Below are 19,786 nucleotides of genomic sequence, written 5' to 3' on the forward strand. Positions count from 1 at the left end.
GACAAGTTCTTCATATGGTATTCTCCAAAAGACAAAATAATAGAGCAGAAATAAGATCAGTGTCTCTGGGTCTGGAGATGAGAAGTTGGAGATGGACTGAGAAGCAGCCCAAGGGAACTATTGGTGGTGCTAGAAATAGTTTCTCTCTTGATTTGGCAAATATATGACAGAATAAATTTATGTATTTATGATATTATGAGTCCCATCATAATTATTTATAATAATTTGATAAATGGACACTTATCAAACTGTAGTTTGAAAGAGTGGATTCTATTGAGAATTTCTCTTTAACAAATTTGAATTCAGTAAAAATGAAAAGTGCTACAAAGTGCTAAGGAGGAAAGATTTTTGAAAGCCTACCACAGAGTTTTGGGAATACAGCTTAATGGTAGATCACTTGGCTAGCACAAGTAAAATCCTGGGTTTGATCCCAGGGCTGCAATAAATAAATAAATTTGATTAAATATATCCACATTAATGTCATTAAGACCAATGAATACACAAAGGGCCTTTTAGAAAAAAAAAAAAAAGAAATAATCTAAGAAGGAACCAAATGCCAGAGTATCTTCAGACATACTGGAAATACTGGAAACTACAAAAATGGTAGGAAAAAATTTCAAATTTATGAAGGAAGAATAATTTTCCAAACCAGAACTTTACAAATAGCCCAACTGTCAAGGCAGATGAGAATGAAGGCAGGGCACTCCCCCCATGCCCACTTGGGAAGTTATCTAGGAACGCCTTCCAGCAAAAAGGAAAGCAGGAGTGGCAAGGTCAACGCAGCCACCAAAAGGTGCTGAATTCAAAAAGGGCAGTGAAGCCATCTCCAGAAACCAAAGTCCAGACGGATCCAAAGGATGAAGGAAGGACCCGGAGTGGAAGCATTTCATCAGAGTAGATGGAATGGGTGACCGTGTAGACAGATGGCATAAGATAAAGGTATTGTTTACAGAAGAATTTCAAAGAGAAAGAGAAGCCATGGAAAACTTCCAAGAAAACCAGATGGTCAGGGTCAGTGTTTTCAGCAGCCATGGAATGTGGTTATAGAAACCCAAGGGGCTCTGGAAGAATGTTCCAGTGGGTTCCAAGTACACATCCATGTATGTCCACATCAATGGGCAGGACTGAAACGGCTTCCCTTCCAACAGGTAGTAGAAGAATGAGGCAGAAACCACATAAAGCAAATCCCACAAACTCACTGGGAAAACTCACTGAGATAGGAATTGAAACATAGCAGAATTAATTACACTTGTGAAACGAAGATCCAACATGAGCATTTGCTATAGGAACCTGATCTAATCTGTAGGACTCAATGTTTTACTCTTGATATCAAAATGTAAACAAGGGCACATCAAATAAATTAAACAAGAAATGATGTGCAATTAAAGTAGGGTTTTGGTGGACATAATCTAAACACTGTGCAAAATATAAATATTTGCATCCTTTTCCACTTCCCCCGTGTTCAGGTGAAGTCCTTACATGGGATGATAACTCAGATTTATTCCTGGGACTTCTACATCTGGCCTCTGGCCCTCCCTACCCCTGCACATCACAACATACCTCTTGGCCCAGCATTTGGGGACATTAATCTTGACGTGATCGTCATTCCTGTCACTATTCATTGCCAGCTGGGACCAGTTCTAGGAGTAATAGACTCTTAAAAAAAAAAAAAAAATCCCTAACTAGGTTCTAAAGTATCATATTGGTGTACCAGAATAAAGAATATTTTAAAACCAAAAAAAGTTTCTTGTTCTTTATTTATTTCCTGGGACATATTTATTTTTCATAAAGTTGTTTAATGTTGTTGCTGTCTCAGACTTTAGGCCTGATATAATTACTTTGAAACCCACTGGTACCCTGTCTCCTTTGGTGTAGCTGAAATCTCCTTCCCTCTGTGATTGTGATATGTCCCATTTGTTCTTATCCCACTAACCCAAAACCCAATGCCAAGCAGCTGCTGACCACACAGTCAACCCTTGGTCAACATCATGCTCATGCAAATGAGCTCCTTTGATCAGACAGACTTTTAAAGAGTACCCAATGTGCAAGCCCCACAGGAGCACCCAGAGGAGAAGAACCTGGACAAATGCACCGTCCCCAGGTTCTGTTGACTCTGTCTGTCTCTCTCTGTCTGTCTTTCTCTGGCTCTGCTAACCCGTGAATTGAACTGCCTGTGCTTCTGGACTTCCTGTCTGTCACCTTCTGCACCCCTAAGCTCCCTGGGATATAAGGGCAATCATATTTTTTTTCTGTTTTATGAAAAGCCATTATGATTCCACTTCCTCCTTGTGTCTCACCTGAAATATACGTTTGCACCCAAATTTTATCCCATGGGGCCCTTCTAGAGAGAGTCCTCAAAACCTAACTAGAAAGAAACCATAACAAGAGAAATCACAACACAATTCCATCGGAAAGCACAATCCTTAGTGAGTTGCCTTTCAGAACATGGTGCAACTCATACACAAATGGGTGACATATATCATGTTTTTTGATCCACTTAAAGAATGTATATTCCAATATTAATTTCAAGTAAGAAATATAAAAGTGATATTTGCTAAAATTCTCTGGTTATTGTCCTCAGCAGCGTGTTAGTCATGCAATGAGGAGTTATTGAACACTTAATGGTGCCAGGACTGGCTGCACATTAGAGGTAAAATAGTGAGCAGATGATTATATGATAATATTTGTGTGTGGAAAACCTCACAATTGGTTGCAAACTTATTAGAGGGTAAAATAGATATAGAAAACAAATATAAGGCAATTGGACATCTAATTAATGAATAACGGAAAAGTGCAAAACCCACAGGACTTGACATTAAGAAAGAGGAAGGAGGTAGGAAGGATGCCTCCTAAGTGTCTCACTACTGAAGAGGATGACTTTCTAAAGAGAGCTTCTCACAATTGTCTAATAAGTACTGAAAAAAATTACCAGCCTCTCATTGGGATGGGCCATTGCCAAAGGTTCTTGGCCTATCTCAAGTTTGCACGCTCGAAGACTCATTCAACTTCTAAACTCCCTAATTACACCCTCATATTTTAAGCCTATTACAGAAGAAATTCGAATCCCATGGGTGTTTGTCCACAGGCCACAGCTGACTCAAGATAAGCCAGCAGGAACAAGTTACCTCCAAGCACAGTGGTTCTTGAACATATTTAAAGCTTGATGATTTAAGAGAGAAGGTGACTAATAAACATCTCAGAGTTCTTTCCAGATGGAAAACAAAGATTTCTTTTTTCTGATTTCCCCATAAATTTGTCATTATTTGGCAGAAATGGCCAAAATAAATGCACCAGGCTTCAAAAGAACCAGCGCCGTAAGAGACCAGATAGCAGCAAGATGAATCCACTTGTCTCTGCAGACAGACACTCTGAGCAGAGATGCGCAGGAAGGGAAGGGCGGGCACTGGGGATAATGAATTGCATCATTTCTTTGACCTCAAGATAAAAGCAAACAAGAGAAGCAAAATGTGCCACTCACCAGGCTATAAAAATGAAACCTGCCACATGGGCTCTGATCTATAGCGTGGATTCCGTCTTTTCCAGAGAGCTGGAGTATTTCCATCAGAATGCCAGCTTTCTTGTCCTGTCTACACTTCTTTGAGAAAGAGGAATGGGATTAGACAATAGGAAAAAAGGGGGGGGGGGTTAAGTTTAATTTAATTTAGCTAATCCATTAGGCCATGTTTGCTGACATTCTTCAGATTTCTGAAAGGAGGAAGTAAAACCAACCCAGCTAGCCTCCACCATGAAAACCTCAGATGCAGCCTTTTCCTCCTGCTCAGAACAGCCCTGGGGGGTGCAATCGCTTCCTAAGATTTAGATGAGGATTCCAGAATTTGGCACATTTATCAAGTTTTCCGGGATTGGAGGGTATTAGGACCTAACTTGCAATCTGGCAGCAGGGCTCTGATGGTTTTGAGCAACTTCTCTCTCCTCAGTAGGAGGTGCTGTGTAAAATGCAGAGCTGGGCGCTAATAACAAAGGTTCATAAAACAAGAGGAGAATGACACAAGATGACTTGCCCTGGAACGTAAGTCCAGGTGATGCACCTTGCAAAGCAAGGGCTTCATAGCTGAAAGCCCAGAGATGTGAAGCAAAAAGCATGTGTTCTTTGGAATCCTACAGACCCCAGTCTGTGTCAGCACTCACCCCTACTTGCTGTGTGACCTTGAACTAATTGAATAACCTCATAGCTGCAGGTGCCTCATGTAAAAAATAAATTTCCACCTCTCAAACAGTTTTGTGAGGATAAAAATGAGATGATGTGATTAAATTACCTGACAATGTGTCTGGTACACAGCATCTGCCCCCAAAATGCCAACTTCATGCCACTTCAAGTTAGGCACACTCTGCAATGGATAAATTGAGGAGAGAGTCATTAACCAAGGTACTGTCCAAGAGGCAAGGTGAAAGCAACCATGATGAAGGATTTAGAATCCACATGTATGTATGCACGTGCCTACGTATGCCCACAGACACAGATTTGAATTTTATATTTGTTAGAAACGATTTCATTTTAAACCCTTATTATAGTTACATCTATCAGAGACATAGGTAGCTGGTTCTCTACTAATAAACTTTTTTTTTTAATTTTCCAGTTAGTATCACCAGCAGGATGGTTGAATCATTCATACACTTTTCCATCCCAGCTCCCAGGAAGAGCAAGTGCAAATGTAGCAATTAGCAGAATGCAGCACCCGGCTTCAAAACCTTACCTGTCATTCTTCTGATCACAAAGCCAAGACTCACGCACTGTTTTGCAAAGATATGGTCTTCCTGGCAGTGGTTGCTATGCTGAGTCTTCATTGCTATAATTTAATTTAAATAGATACTGAGATTTTTGCCTGTCCTTTTCCTTCAATGCCACAGTCATTTTTTAGTAAAGTAGTTAAATCTCTAAAGAGACTATGATATCTGGGATTCCCTATAAATGAGCTCTGTTTCCATGAGCTGTTCATTCAACCCCTTGAAGACTCAAGCTTCACAAACAATGTGAGGATAATCACAGCAACCACCTTATCACAGGGCTGTGTAAGAATACAGTGAGGCAGTTCAGGCAAACTCTAAGGTGTGTACAGTGTGAGAATCAGGTCTCAATGAAATTATTGTTATTTATAACTGGTAGAACTTTTTTTTCAATTGCAAATGAAAAAGGCCTGAGCAAGGAGCTTCTCTCCCATAGAGCCTTCACAGTCCCAAGATTCCCTCTGATTGAAACAATCTGGGTTACTTGCTCCCCTAAAACAATGACTGATGCTACAGGAATCTGCTGCTTTGATTGACCAATTGTGGTAGGCTGAGTAACAGCACCACAAAGACATATATGTCCTAATCCCTAGAATTTATGTTACCTCATGTGATTTTGCAGATGTGATTAAATTACATTTTTTGTGAGTATGTGTGTGTGTTACTGGGGATTGAACCCAGGACCTTGTGCATTCAAAGTCACTCCGTGGTAGTGGCATTGAGGTCTTTTGGAGCACAGAGAGCACTTCATCAACTGAGCTATATTCCCAACCCTAAACTACAGATTTTGAGATGGGAAGGTAATAATGGATTATCTGCGATGGGGTCTAAGATAATCACAAGAGTCCTATAAGAAGAAAGCAGCAGGGTGCAAGGTTAGAATGCAGAAGGCAATGTGACAATGGAAACAGATTGGAGTGAGGTGACACCAGCCAAGGCCTGCCAGATCCTGTGTGAGTTACCAATGCAAGGAGCTGACTCCTCACGGGATGCATTAGGAACCAGCTCCATGCCAGTGGCCACTGTGATTGTAGCACCATGAAAACCGTTTTGAACTGTCCGCCACCGGGACTGTAAGCAGCTCAGCTTGAGACAGTGTGTCACGGTAGCATCAAGAAAACATATACACCAACCTTGGGTCAGGATCTTCATCCATTCTGGGCTCAGAACACTGGGACAAGAAAGGGCCAGGAACTATTCTCCAGATGGAAAACAGATTCTGCTCCCAGGAGTGTGTACCAGGCAGGAAAGCCCATGCTGTCCAGTACCTCAGTGTGGGTTTTGTTGTTGATTTCCGCTGTTGGTTTTCTTTTTGTAAATTCTGTTTCAATTCACAAAAAAATACGATTTTTTTCTCTTTGAGTAGCTTTTCCACTGTATCATAGCTTGTCCCTCTGTATTTGTACACTGGATTCTCGAAAGGAGTGACTTTCTCTGTTTATCTTGGACCTGTGTGACTTTGGGATAACTATCGAGTTATATTTGAAGACCACCTGTGAGACCAAGCAGTGTGTGGTTTTCCCATTAGTGTTGACCTCACCATGGAGAGGGGATCTGCCAGGAGTCGGGGACAAACCACACAAATGCAAAGCAGAGACAGGTCAGCTCGAGTGCCTGGCTTTTTTTCTTCCACTTTTTCATCCTAAAGATCCCACTCTTCTCCAAGTCATGATTTCAGAGTCTGTGGAGGAGCAATTTAAATGAACTGAGTGAGCTCTGAGCTGTCTCCTGGTTCCATGATTCAATAAGTCACTCTATGATAGTGGCATTGAGGTCTTATGGGGGCACTGCGCTGGAAATAATAGTTGAGGAAATAATATTCAAGAATTCATGAGTTGGGAATGTTAGGACCACGTTAACAAGAGCTGAGACAGAAATCAGAAGCACTACATGCCTGAGTCACCCCACCACCACCACCTCGTTTTCTCATCTGTAGCAATAGAATAACTGAATCCTTGGCACATACATTAGAGGTATTAGTGAGAAAATGAACTGAGGAAAGGGGTTATCTTTCTAAGAATGGTAGTGATCGTGATGTGTCAAAATCATCTGGGGAATTGTTTTTAATTGCAAACGGAATAATCTTGGAGATCCCATGTCCACATTAATTCTGTCCTTCTAAATAGCAGCTTTGATAATTTGATGAAGGCACCATAAGTGATTTCTATTCATCCTTATCCCCCAAGGCACCCATTCAAAAGCAGGGTCTGAAGGATATGCAGCTTCCTTTACACTTTTCTGTCTGGTCTTGGATACCATTCTACGCCCTGGTTTTCTGTGGGTGGGGACTCACTCAGACTGGAGGGGCACACAGAGCTGCCACCATCCCTGCTCTTTTAACTTGTGGGCTCTTTCTGGACCAGGGTGCAGACACAAATACAAGAACACTCCCAACATGAGGTAGCATCAGCCTGATGGGCTATAGAGGTCTCACGGATCCTCAAAGCTGGAATCCCAAGTTCCCCAGAAAAATACACTCCAGTGAGAAGTCAAAATCTGCAGGCACAACCTGCCATGCCTCCTAGTGAGATTCTGGCCACCACACCACACGTGGCAGGTTCAGGAATTCAATTTTCCCCAACAAGTCAGCATCAGGCCCTGACAGGACAGGCTACTTCATCATCTGTCTGGCAAAGAGGGACAGACCATGTTGTCAAGTCATAATGGCCCATGGAGGTACGACTCCTTCCTGGAATATTTATCATCTCGTGTCCTATTGGGCCATTGACAAGTCCTTTCCTGGACCTTTCCAAAAATGAAGCCATCTTTACTTGTTGTGATGTCATCGTTGCTATTTATCACCCAAACCACACATCCAAATCCTCAGGAGATTGAGCAAGCCAGCATAGGAGCAGAGACTAGAAAGCCAGATTAAAAAGAACAATCAGAGAAAATAAAATGTCTGCTTTATCAAATAAAGTACCTTTTTTTTTTTTGGTGGTGGTGTTGAGCGCCTTGTGAATGGGAGGCAAACATTCTACCAACTAAGTTATATCCTCAGCCCCCCATCAAATAAAGTACCTTTTAAAAGGAAAGATAATACAAAAAATTAGACTATTCCATGATTCTTATAAGAAAGGAAAGCTCAGAATAGCTACATTTAAATGACTACTTCATGATAAGACCTATTCACAACTTTATTTAATCTAGACAACAAAATTTAGGAACATGGTTGGTTTTATAAATGAAAAAGGAAATTGGGACAAAATCTAGACCCCACTCCGTAATATGTATTTCACAAGCTCAAGTTTATAAGTGAGAAGAAAAAGTTCTTCTTCCCTGTTTGGAACAGCCAGAGCATGGCTCTTGGCTTAAAGAGAATTTTCACCCTCCAGCAAAATACTCAGGGCCTTCTAGCAGGACACATGTTCCCAGCCCTGGAGAGGGACTGATCCACATCATTCTGGTCATGGGTTTAGAAAGTGACTCACTGTGGTGGGTGAGCACTCTTGGCCAACTCCTCAGGTCAGAGAAACAACCCCCATAGGATCTTGGTGTGCCCATGTCAATGACAAAAATGAAATGGGCAAAAAGAATATTCCAGAATAAGGGGACTGTTGGGCTAACAATGCCATTGACATACTGCAGAGGGGCATGGTTCTGGAGTAAGAGATCACATCTGGGGAGTCTAAAGTACACATTTCAAAGGTCCTGGAAAGTTCATTACATTTTCAAACTCAAAATAGGTGGTTGTGAAGACCTCAGAACAAGCACAAACTCATTTATATATTCTTCAGACATTTGCTGGTGCTAAAATAGAAGTAAAAAAATAAGAATAAGATATGATCACTACCCTCAGAGTTTACTGTCTGCCAGGGGAAACAGACAAGTGTACTAATGATGTCAGTACTCTGAGCCGAGTGCATTAACGAAGGTCCATAGAGGGCAGTGTTTTTCATGCTGCATGTTGAGTCCCATTGGCAGGTCATTAAATCAATTTACTGGGCTGCAGATGGCATTGTGTTTTTTTTTTTTGTTTTGTTTTGTTTTTTTGTTTTTTAAGAATGAAACAGGCTAGACTATATTAGTGTGCCATGCACAACAATAAGAGTACGAGTTTAAAGAGACAATTCTGTTCTAGTTCTCTGGAATGTGATACGTGCATAGGTTTGGCTTTTACCATGGCATCTGGGAAAGATATTTCATACTTAAGGGTATCATCAAAAATATTTGAAGACCACCAGCACAGTGTGAGTGGGGACACAGAGGAGTGGCATCTAGATACACTTAGGAAAAGGCAGAAGAGAGAAAGATTTCCCAACAAAAGAGCTCTCTCTCTCTCTCTCTCTCTCTCTCTCTCTCTCTCTCTCTCTCTCTCTCTCAATGTTGGAGGAAGAGCAGTTATTCTAAGAAAAAGAGCAGCTCATGGGAAAGAAGTCAAGAACTGAGGAGGCAGGGCAGTTCAGCAAAGCTGGGACAGGTGGAGGCTGTGAGGGGTCCTGCCTTCTGGCTGGAGTCCCATAAACTACCATCCCAGGACCAAGATCTGAGGGTGTAGAAAGGCAAGATGAAACCAGTCCTTAAAATAGATGCTCTACAAATTCAGAGATGTCAAATGTCATTTTTCTTTAGAGAACCAGAGAAAGCTTCATGAAGCGGGGAACCTCCTGGAGTTACTGTGAATATGTCATAGTTTTCGTTCAGGGATGAGCCCTGTGGCATTTGTGTGTTTAAATGTGGAAAGTTGGTGAGCAGAGAAAGACATCCCAAGGAAGTCAGAGCCAGAGAAGGAGCAGAGGCGCTGAATCAGCACACACCTCCCTGGCCCGACTGTGCAAGCCAGTTGAGTGAGTTCTCCCTACCATGCCAAGCAAAATATGACTCACTATTTGACACTGCCAAACAGGCACAATGAGGCTGGCATCTACAGTCAGGCTGGCAGGCTTCAAACCCACTTCCTTGCTGTGTGTCTTAAGTGTAGAGATCTGGTTCTTCTGTGCATCCACATCCTCTTGGGTGAAACTAGGATTTGTAATCACAGAAGTGTACTGCTTGGTGTTAGGTTTAGATCAGAGGTGTCCACCAAAAGCTCATGTGTGAGACAATGAAAGAATATTCAGAGGTGAAATGATTAGTTTATGAGAGGTGTGACCAAATTGGTGGATCAATCCACCGATATGGATTAACTGGGCAATAAATGCAGGCAGGTAGGCTATGGCTAAAGGAAGTAGGTCACTGGTGGTAGGCCTTTGGAGTTTAGATTTTGTCCTTGGTGAACAGAACTCTCTTTCTGCTTCCTGTTTCAATGTCTTGAGCTGATTTCCTCCTCCATGCTCTTCTGCCATGATGTTCTGCCTCACCCAGGCCTGGCTCAGAGCTAGGGAGTAGGCTGACCATGGACTGAGCCTCTGAAACCATGAGCCAAAATAAAATTTCTCTCCTCTCTGTTGTTCTTTTCAGGTCTTTTGGACACAGAAATGAAGAAGCTGACACACTCAGACTCCCCTTCATGGAATAACTTGACCTTCTACTGTATGTGGTGCTGTTTGCCCTCAACCTTCATCAGAAGGTCCTTGGGGTCCACCATGGAGCTGAAGTTCAGGCCATGCTCTTGCCTGAAGTCCCTGCTCAGCAGACAGCATGGCACTAATACCAACCTGGCCATATTCATCCAAGGTGGGCTTCTGCTGGGAGGATCTCCCCGGTGGGTCGGCCAAGATTTCATCAGATCTTCCCTATAGTTGGAGGCTAACTCTGTCCTTCCAGCTTCCTCCAGGATTCCTGTTCAGAGGTGTCAGGTCTGCTTTGTGCTCTGTGGCTTTCCCCACCCATTTCTGTTTCCTTCCCCTTTATCTTTCCTAGAAAAAAAAAAAAATTCCCAAGAAAACTCTGTCTCTCCTAACACTGTGAGAGCCTCTGTGTCTCAGAATGGAGACAACATGGAAATGTTGGGCTGCTCCAGCTTCTCAGTCCAGATAAGTCCAATTGGTTTCTGTGGTTTTAATATCATTTCTATGTAAACATTCTCAAATATGTGGCTGAGCCCATTTTAGTCTTCCAAACCACAGACACATGCATTGGACCCCTACCTTGCATCTCTATTAGATATCCAACAGGAAATTTGAAGTGTCCAAATTCAGACCTTTGTATTTTTGCACCCTAATCTATCTGTCCTCCAATCTTGTTCATCTCAATAAACAACACTGTATTCCTGATTGCTCAGAGCAAACACTTGGGTGTCATCCTTGACTTCTTTCATCCCCCTAATAACCCACACCCCATCCATCTGTACAGCTGTGGATTCCATGTAGAGTCATACAGACCCTGTTCATTCCTTCTCATCTGCACCAGTGCTACTGGTATGAGCACCACGTCCTCGTGCCTGGAGTACCGCAACAGTCTCCTGGTTAGACTCCCCTTTTCTGTCCTTTTCCCAATGCAATCTGTTCTCAACCAAGCAGCCATAATATCCTTTTAAATGTAAACCAGATTATTTTCTGCACAAAATCCTCCAACAGCATCTCCTTGCAATCAGGATAAAACCATAATCCTCAAAATAGCTGACAAGGCCTTGCATGATAAGGCTCCTCCTTCCCGGTTTCCAATTCTGCAGTCACCATTTTTATTCTAATCACACTGATTCTATTGTCATTCCCCAAATATTGCAGCACGCTGCCACCTCAACATTTTACACATGTGTTTTCCTTGCTCACGACGTTCTTTTCCCAGATAGCTGCATGGCTCCCTCTCTGCTCAACTTAGATCACATAGTTAACCTTAACCCACAAAATGGTGGCATTGGGAGATGGTGCCCTGCAGACGGTCATGCGCATGGATCCCTCATATGTAGATCAGTGCCCTGACAAGAGGTCCACACAGCTAGAAGGAACCATCTATGGACCATCAAATGGGATCTCACCAGACAATGAATCTAGCAGCACCAAGATATTGAACTTCTCTTCAACTCTGAAAAAGAAATATCTGTTCTTTATAAGCCACCCTATGTTATTTTGTGACAGTAACTCAATCTGGGACACCTTCCCTGCCCTCTCAAGGCAAAATTGCATTGCCTGACACTCGTTTTCTCTTCCCCACTGTACTTATTTATAATACTTTTAACATGTGAAATGACTGATAATTTCAGTCTCCCTTCTCCTCTACTAGAATATCATTTCTGGGAGAATTTATACCTTTTTATTCTGTTGTATCCCTGACACCGAGGGCAATGTCTGCATGAGGCAGGAGTCCAGAGAATGACAGGTACACAGATTAACGAGTTAGGATAATAACAATGCCGACCACGTACAGGGATTGTGACTCCAATAATCAGTGTAAATTACATAACACACTGGCTGGCCCATAGAAAGCACTCAAAGCCAGGAGATTGTGTTAACAATATCATCAAGTTTTAGTCATGACTCTTTTATGTAAGGTGGACTTATAAATCTCAGGATCCGTTCTGGGGACAAAGCTTGATGGCAATGATTAAGTAGGAACCACAGAGTCCGGACATCTCACTATAAGGCGATATATTTAGAGTCTTTAGCAGAAAATTTTAGGGTGTCACAACTCATGGAGGTAGAAATGATCATGATTAATCTACAAAAATTAGATCTCTAAACAGCTTAGCACACTGCTCATGAACACATTGTACTATAAACACCGCATGGTAGATTTCTAGTAGGAATGTCAATCTCTTCCTCAGTAGTGGGAGAACATTTAGCAGGTGTAACTGAGATAAAAGCCTATTTGGTTAGGCTGGATTCTCCTCTTTCATTGCCTAAGATGAGGAACTGTGTCTACTTTTCAACAAATAAATTAGGAATCTCTACAAGGTCAAAGTCATGTGCTAGACAAAGAGGAGGCAGAGCTAACAAGACAGGCCTGATGAATGTCTTCAGAGAGCTGCACTTCATCACAGAAGAGGGAAATAAAGAAGGAGTTGCAGTAGGCAAATTGTCATACTCTGGATCTAAAAAGTTCTCCAAAATCTCATGAGTTGTAGTCTTGGTCCCCAGTATAGCAACGTTCAGAGGTGGGGCTTTTACAAAGTGATTGGTCCATGAGGGCTCTGACCACATCTGTGGACTAGTCCACTGGTTGATGAATGGTTTACTGGGAGGTGGGAACCAGTTGTAGAAAGTAGGTAACTGAGGGAGATGCCAGGAGTGTGTGTCTTCTCCCCAGTTCCTCCACACCTCCACAACCACCCCTGCTCTCTCTGCCTTCTTGCTGCCATGAACTGAGATGCTTTGTTCCACAACATCCTCTGCCATGATATTCTGCCATACCTCAGGCCCAGGGCAATGCATACAGCAGCACAAAGTCCTAAAACTTTGGAGATGGTGAGTCAAAACAAATCTTTCCTCCTCTAATTTATTTATATCAGATATTTGGGTCCCAGCAAGAAAAATCTGTCTAACACACAGATGTCAGAGTTCTAGGAGTAGAGGGTACTCATGATAGAAACAACTAACGTTACTTGGAACGGGGATTGTGGAAGAAGGTCTCTCTTGGCTTCTAAGCATGTGGGAATATGTGTGAAGTTATCGTGATAAAAAATTGTTGATTTTAAGAAAACTCCTTGCAATGGAGTCATCCCAGTAGAGACAGCAATGGTTCTGATTAGATGGGAAATAAGGAAAATGGCTTGGAGCATGGAGACAACACAAGACCTCAAGGTCTTGGAAGTTCTGAAAGTTATTCTTGGAGGCAAAAGGAGGTTTACCTGCTGTGTCACATAGGCTGCTTGACAATAATGAGCAGTTTCTCAAAGTCTTATTAGGCTGAAAAAAAAAATCCTTAGTCCGTCTAAAACATGCTCAAAGCTAACATTAAATATTAATGAAGAATTGTTTATTTTTCAACATACACTCCGAAAATTCCTACTAATCACTTTGACCCCCAACCAGGACTTCCCTCCATCTTCATGGCCCTGAAGTTCTCTTTCTCATTCAACTCCACTCAGCTGCACGGCTGGCCTGGGCTTCGTGTACTGACCTCATTTCTTGGCTGGGGTCTATGCTTACTCTCCCTCCTTTTCTGGAGAAGAGTAATTTGCTGAACCCTTAAAGGGCCCTCCTCCAAATACCATTACCTTGGGGACTTAGGCTTCAGTACATGAAGACTGATAGGACACAAGCATTCAGGCCATAGCAGCATATAAACATGAAAAGAAAGTTTACAGTACAACACAAATTGCAAAGTTCCCACAATGATGAGCGAGTTACCCAAAGAGTGTAACAGGAAATCGGGAGATGAAGAGGCCATCAGAGTCTCGAGGGCATCTCAGAGCAAGAAGAACTTGAGCTAGGCTGTGAAAGGTTAGTAGAATCCTGGGCAAGAGCTGGATTCTAACCCAGGGATGATCAAGGTGTCAGAGTGAGTGAGGAGTCCGTAGGGAGTAACACCAGTAATGGCTGATTGAAGAACCCTGCAGTGTCCTGGGGATCCAAGAGGCTCTGTTGTCTGTCCCTCTCTGCTTGCATACTTCGTCTCATTCATTCATTCCAAAAGGGAGCTAGCTTCTCACAAGCTTTTGGGATAAGATTTTAAATCAAATCAAGGGAACAAAAAATATTTAAAGAAGAAAAGCTTGAATCATTATACTCAGCTATTTTTTTATGGTTTAAATTATTTAACTCTAAAGCTCAAGAAATTGCATGTTTAAGTGCCTAAGTAGTTTTCTGCCAACTTTTAATTAACCTCTTCTGCCATTTCTCTTTGAGAGAAATTGAAAAATATTTTCATAGTCCAACCAAAGCTTATTTTATAAAAGAATTACACAAATTTGAAAGTCACTTATAGTAATCTTTCAAAACATGTGATGTTTATAGCTGAATCCAGTCAAATTGTATTTATTTCTTATCAGCCTTAGTTATCTAGGCAGAGTTGTCTTATTAATAAGATTCAGACAAAGCCTGGACTTCCAGTGCAACGGTGGAAGCCTACAGTGATTTAAAAATGATTTTCTCCAATCAGGCTGCATCTCGTTAGTTGTGATTCCTTTCTTTTGTATTCTGATGTTTGCAGATACTCTTTTGTGGAAGCATTATTTAAATACATCCTCCCAAGTGTGCACCCACCTCTTCTTGAAAATTATTCTTTCTTTGCTCTTCTGGTTTAGAGCAGAGAATTTGTTCATGAAGCCTAAGGTTAATCTCAATAAAGAAAAGGAAGTTTCTTTTTTTTCTTTCTGCCCTTCTCCCCTTTCCGCAAAATAAGACTTTGCTTATTTGCCTAAAAAAATAGTTCTATGGCCATGTCATTCAATTTTCACTTTGATGGAGGTAGGGGAAGTCATCTACCCTCCTAGAATCCCAGAATAATTAGGCTCTTACACTCCCCAGGATATAAAGTCACCAGAAGTGATTTGTGACGGTATTAGTCAGGGTGGGCAAAGTCATGCAACAGTAACAAATATTAGAATCATGTTGGCTTAGCATGACAGAGGTTACTTTCTCCCACACACAAAGTCTAATGCTGCCTGCCCGGGATGTGCCTCCATCCAATGACTCAGGGATCCAAGCGCTGCTCATCTTATAGGCACCTGAGCATGCTGATTCTGGAATCGCTTCAGCACAAGGAGGGAAAAAGGAAACAAGCAAATCAGCCTCACCAGAAGTAACATTTGTCATTTTGCTTATACTTCTTTGGCCATAATGAGACACTTGACCTCAACCTAAGGGCAAGGAAGATTGGGAAGTGAAGAGGACACTTGGAATATTTGGAAAGCAATTCTATTCCTGCCTCAGAGACATGGATGATTGCAATTGGTTCTATGTTAAACCAAGTTGAGAAGCACATGGAAAATGGGAGATTTATTTCATTGAAAGCATTGTCAAGAACTCCCCTGGAGCACAAAGTAGACATCTTTTAGAGACAGAGAACACTTTCTGAGTGGCTTGCCACCTTCCAGCAATAAGACCTTTGGCACCTCCCATAGACACTCTGAATCTCAGTATCTTCATCTGTGAAATGGAGAGAACAGTGAAAGAACAAGGCAGTGGAGAGAACAGAATTGATAGCTGCAAAGTAACTAGCAAAGCTAAAGGCAAACGGTCCTTAAGTATCCAAATTTAAAAGTAGTGCTTAGTATTGTTATATTTTAGTGATAGTAATAAAATAAAATATCATTATCATCATGGAAAATAATTAATTGGTTGCATTATATTGAATTTACCAAAAATAATGAAAACAATTTTGAAATATAAGTATCTCTGAGACCTCCCAGTTGAGTTCAGAAGCAGCTTCGACCTGGCATTTAATTGACTTTTAATAGAAAATGGAATAGATTATTACTTTTAGAATTTCTCATTTCAGATGAAAAAAAAATGAAGCTTTTAGAGTAATTGCAGAAAATTTTAAAGGGGCCTCAGCAAAAGTGGAGAGGTGAGTTTCCATGGTGATGTCTCCACAACACAATGCGAAGGGAAGCACAGGAAGGGGGTATTTAATGAGCACTTACATGATGCTGAGCAGTGGCTTGGTACTTCATCTCCAATATGGTCTGAAACACAGGAAAAGGTTGTGCGATCAGTGAGGTCCTTACAGTGTTCTGGACAAACAGATGCAAAGGACTCTCCTGGGCAACATTTAGAAAGTACCCCGAGTGGGACACAAGCCCCCTTTGCGGTTGCTTGTGCCAGGTTCTCCCACACCACTAGGTTTCCTGCAGTTGCATTTTCCCCCCATGCCCCCATGCTGAAGGCCCCTCATTTCCCTGGCTTTAGTCCAGGCTTTGTGCCAGCCTTTCTCAGGCAGCTCTGGAGTTAACCCACAAACCAGTGTCTCCAGCACAACCTCTCGCTGGCCACCGGGCTCTGTCCTTGGATGCTCGGCTCCACCTTACAGCAGGAAGCCCATGGTAAAAATGTGGGTGAGGGGTTGTGAAGGATGGGCTGAGCAAGAAGCATCAGGGGTGCCAAGGCAGGGGCAATTTGATGGGGAGCAGAATTCTTTGATGATCTGTAGCGGTCTCCCCAGGGTTCCCTGTTAGTTGATTAAAGAAGAATAGCAAGGCAGAGGTGAGGACAGAGACACTTTGGTTGTGTTGTCAAAATGAACATTAGCAGCAAAAAACAGGTGGATGTCTCATGTTTCTGGGCTGACATATGAGCAGGACCCACTCCTGCTAGAGCACTCCTGCCAGGGAGAAGACCTGAGACTGTCATGAAGAAGCCTCACCCAAAACCACGCTGAAGAACATTGTACAGTGGGGCCAGATTCTTCAGCAACGTCTGGAAATGGGGCAGACTGAGCAAGCTTTCAGATTCAAGGAGACTAAACAGACTTGGTCCCTACATGAGCAGATCCGACACTAGAGGGGTAGTGCTTGCACGTTATCAGGACAATTGACAAACAGTGGGATGAAGATTAGATTAAAGTATTCTCTCAATGTAAGATGTCTTACCTGCAATAGCACTGTGGTTTTTGAAAGAATATTCCTATCCCTAGTGATTACATATGGAAATACTAACACGTAAAAGGGCAGGATTAAGTAATCCATTTTTCAAATGGTTCAGAAGAGAAATTACAAATTTTAGTGATGTAGTTGGTAATGTAGTTCAGTCGTAGAACATATGCTTAGTATGTACTACACACAAAAGGCAATTTTGGAATCTAAAATTTACATGCACATTGCTATTATGTATGTTTTTTCATGTGCCTATCTACATCTATCTATACACCTGTCTCTCTTTATGTACACAGAAAGGATGATATACAGATCTAGAAAAAGGTTAAATATCTATAAATTTGGAGAAAATATATAAAGAAGTTTGAGAGACAAGATAGACACCAACAAAGAGAGAATTTTACCAGGAATACAATGATCAATAAAAGAAGCTTAAATAAACCAAAGTTCCTATCAAAAGCTGGCAGTTACTGTGTGTCCATTCTCTGCTGTGGGTTGTCCTAAGCAAGTCTCCAGTGTTCTTTCTGTAATCTTCATAGCTCTGAATATGGAAATTGTGTTTTCCTTTTCATGTTCAGATTTAAGGAATGCAGAGGTGGATGAACAGCCTGCTGGATACGGCAGGTCATGGATTTGAATTTAAACCAGGCTCACTTCCTTGCCCCACAAGAAGGTGCCAAGCAGGAAGAGGTGAAGCTCCAAGCTTTAGGGATTCACAGCCCATAGGGAGGTAGAGGAGGAGGTCAGACCCACAACTGTGTACCAGGGTGCAGGGTGGCAATACTGGTGAGTTCTTCCAGCCAGGGTTACTGAACACCTGCTAGCTGGCTGTTGTGGGGCTGAGCTCTTCCCAGGCCCTGCCCTCTCAGAACTTTCACTGCAGTACATGTGATTGTCACGGCTGTGCCACATGATAGCACATAGTGGGACCAACAGATGCAGATGAGCGAGGTAAGGATGCTCCTAGGAAGAAATAGGAATATATATATATATATATATATATATATATATATATATATATATATATATATATTAGTTTTCAGAGAAGGAATGACATGAAAGCTATCATCCCTGAGTTAGAAAGGCCCAGCACCCAGAGAACCCACTAACTGGTGAATCTAGAATAAACGTGATCCGTGTGTGCTCTGTTGGGTGGATTCCATACTACTCCTGAATGAATCTCTGCCTGAGCCTGTGAGGGAACCCATTGTCTTCCCTTCTGCAGTTCCCAGCAGCCCAGTGAGAGGAGCCAGTCTAGCAGGTTAATGGCTCTGTGATTCTTGCAGGCCTCAGAGCAAGTGGGCAAGCTCCAGCAAGCCTTCCCTTGACCGATGTGGTGGTGAGAAGAATCTGAGGACGGCTGCCTGGTGACTATCCACAGTCATGGGGGTTGCTGTGTTGGGCTCACAGATTAGAGGAAATGCCTTGTTAAGGAAGCCCCTCAGATGTCCCTCCCCACTCCTACAGCCCACACTTTTTCAGTCTCTTCTTCCCACAGGGGAACACAAAGCCCCCTTCCCAATGCTGCACCCTAGGCTTTGCTCTTGCAAACAGATGCCTTGCAAAGCTACAGGCAGCCCAGGTAGGCAGGAGCAGGAGTCCTCTGCCTCTTCGCAAGATGAGAACCTCGCAGTAACAAAACCCTGAGCCTCCCTTTTCCTTGGGACTTCCCCTCCACCATGTCATAAGGTTGGGAAATGTGAGAGACCCTTGAAGGTCAAATATTTAGAGTTTTCCACGCTCCTTTTGGGGAAGCCTATGGAATCTGGAAGAGGCTGGAGCTGCTCCCACGAAGAGGGGCTCCCACCAGCCTAGGCCTCTGTCCCTTCCCTCCTGCTGGGTGGGGGATACCAATCCCAGCTGCTTGCTTGTGCTCACTCCACATATCACAGTCCTAGGTTGCATTTCACCTGAGAAGTAGATATCTCTGCCGGGGAAAAGTTTGAAGATCAGTTTTGATACTTTCTTTTTGTTGATTAAAGGAGCACAGGCTCAGAGAGGGAAAATCATTGCCTGCATTCACAAAGGTAATTAGTGGCAGAGGAGGAACAAAGTCCTAGCCTTGGGTAGGATTTCACTTTCCACTCTGGGGCATGCAGTTGGTCTGTCTGCCTTCTCTGAGCACAGTGAATGTAAAGGCCTAAAGATTTAACCCAAGAAGTGAGAAACGATGAAATAAAATCCTGAAAGTTAGGTTTCTAGCATGTTTCCACCCTCTCCTCTTGACCCCTACTGTCTGAACTCCAAAACGGAGGTGTGATAGGAAACCTGGCATCTCCTTAGGGCTCTGCCCCTGGCTCCAGTGAGCTCCCTGAGCTGCCACCTTTGCCTGCCTGGTCCTCGCCTTCCTCTCCAGAAACTAATTTGGAGCTAGAAGTTTACCCCCATCCCTTCTGGCTCTGTGATCTCCTGTAAAGAAATGTTGAGTAGCATTTACCCCCGTCTCGACAAAAAGACTGAACATGAGGCTAAACCAAAGTCGTAGATGGGAGCATTTGCTTATAATGAAAAATGATAAAGAATTATAAATTCAAGTTGCTTCCAGCTGTTGTCCTGGGGAACACAAGGGACACGAAGTCAGACCCCAGCAAAAGGGGATGAGCCATAGCGGTCAGTGTGCACTAGGAAGCAGCACTAATGGGCCAATGGGAGATAAGTGTGAGCATGTGCATGTGTGTGTATGTG

Source organism: Marmota monax, unplaced genomic scaffold (assembly GCF_021218885.2).
Source record: "Marmota monax isolate L192 unplaced genomic scaffold, Marmota_monax_Labrador192_F-V1.1 WCK01_AAM20220418_F8-fsc00009, whole genome shotgun sequence".
Lineage (NCBI taxonomy): Eukaryota > Metazoa > Chordata > Mammalia > Rodentia > Sciuridae > Marmota > Marmota monax.